Genomic DNA, 1,753 nt, shown 5'->3' on the forward strand with positions numbered 1-1,753 from the left:
GAAGCCTTTGGAATGTGCTCCTTGTTGTATGGTAGGAATGTGGGGGTAAGACCTCTGTGGAGCCAGGAGCTGGACTCGATGATCCTTGTGGGTCCCTTCCAACTCGGGATATTCTATGATTCTGTGGTTCTGTGTCTGCTTCCGTGGAGGAAGGTGGAGGGGGCCTGCAGCAAATGTGTCTACTTCCACTGAGATGTAGGGTTCAGACACCCCATATTCTCACCTCCCCCAGATTATAAATGCCATGACAGAAGCTGTGAGGGGAAGAGGAGACCAGGGGCTGCTGCAAGGAAGGCGCCTGCACTGCAGGGGATGGCAGGGAGGGAGCAGCTCCCTCTCACTGCCTGCCCATGTCCCTGCTGCCTGCAGCTGTCCCTGCCAGCAGCTCTTTCTCTGTCCCCACGTCTCCTCCCGTCCATGCTCACAGACCCCATCCCACCCGCTGTGTGCCCAGCTCTGCCCTGCAGACACCTCGCGGGGATGGGGACAGCTCTGGGGACATCTCCCTGTCTGCAGGTCCTAAAGACCAGCTCAGAAAAGCCCTGGTGCAGTCTGTAAGCAGGGAGAAGGGAAGGGATATTCTCAGGTTCCTCACCAACCTCTTTATGTCTCTGTTCAATGCAGTAGGAAGTTCCATCACCTGTGCAATCCCTACAACTCTGTTAACACAGAGCCTGCCCAAGAATCAGAGCAGGAAAAGCAGGCAGAGACTGCAGAAAGTGCCTTCTCTTTGCAGGCAGCCCCTGCCCTCCCCTTCCTCTGACCAAGGCTGCCCTGCAGCACCTTCTCCTCCGCACCGCAAAAGCCACGAGAGACATCCTGGCAGCTCCTGGCCAGGCAGAGATGTCCCAGACCCAGGAGCCCCTTCCAGGAACGTCCCCTGCACTGTCCTGCAGCCAGAGACTTACCGTGTGCAGGGCTGTGAATGTTTCTCCTGCACTGAGCTCTCGTCTGCCCTCACCCTCCAGGCTGCCTGGAATCCCTTTCTGCCTGGGTGCGTGCGGTCAGAGCCCCCAGCCCTGCTGCGCTGTGCAGAGGAGCTGCTTGTGGGCAGAGCTGTCTCTCTGCACCACGGCCCTCTTGCCAGGAGCTCTCTCTGTCCCAGGAGCCCGGCCCAGCTCAGCACCAGACGCCCAGACCAAGGCATTGGATTCCCCCCTCGGGGGGCTTTGGGGAGGAGCCCACGAACCTCAGGCACTGAGAGACAATTGAAGACATCTCTCCAGAAGTCCAAGTCAGAGGCAAGTTTCCTGCAGTGTCCCCCTGAGGGCCAGCACTGACACAGCCTCCCTTGGAGCTCCTTAGAGCAGAGCATTGGAGGCAGTGAGGACAAGGAGACAAAGGCAGTGTGAAGGTGACCCTGATGTGTAGGAAAACTGGATGTGTGTCACCAAGCACAAGGGCCAGGCCTTGACCCCCCAGCCCCTGGGAAGGGAGATCCTTTCCCTTCACACACTGCTCAGGGCTCTTCCTGGGCCGGGAGGAGATGGGGATATGCATGGGGAAGTGCAGGAGAATGGTCCGAGCCCTGCCTGGTTCATGGGTGGGGGCGAGGAGGCAATGAGGCCCTGGTGCTTTACCGATAAGCTGTCTCCTCCTAGGCCTCAGTGGCAGAGACAACAGCCAGAGCCATGGACACAAAGACCTGGGTCCTGTTGGGACTCTCAGGCTTGCCACAGCCATTGATCCTCTCCACACCAGACTGTCCTAGGGACTTCCAGACCTGCACATCTTTTCCTGCTGGCTCTAGACC

Source organism: Cygnus atratus, chromosome 31 (assembly GCF_013377495.2).
Source record: "Cygnus atratus isolate AKBS03 ecotype Queensland, Australia chromosome 31, CAtr_DNAZoo_HiC_assembly, whole genome shotgun sequence".
Classification (NCBI taxonomy): Eukaryota; Metazoa; Chordata; class Aves; order Anseriformes; family Anatidae; genus Cygnus; species Cygnus atratus.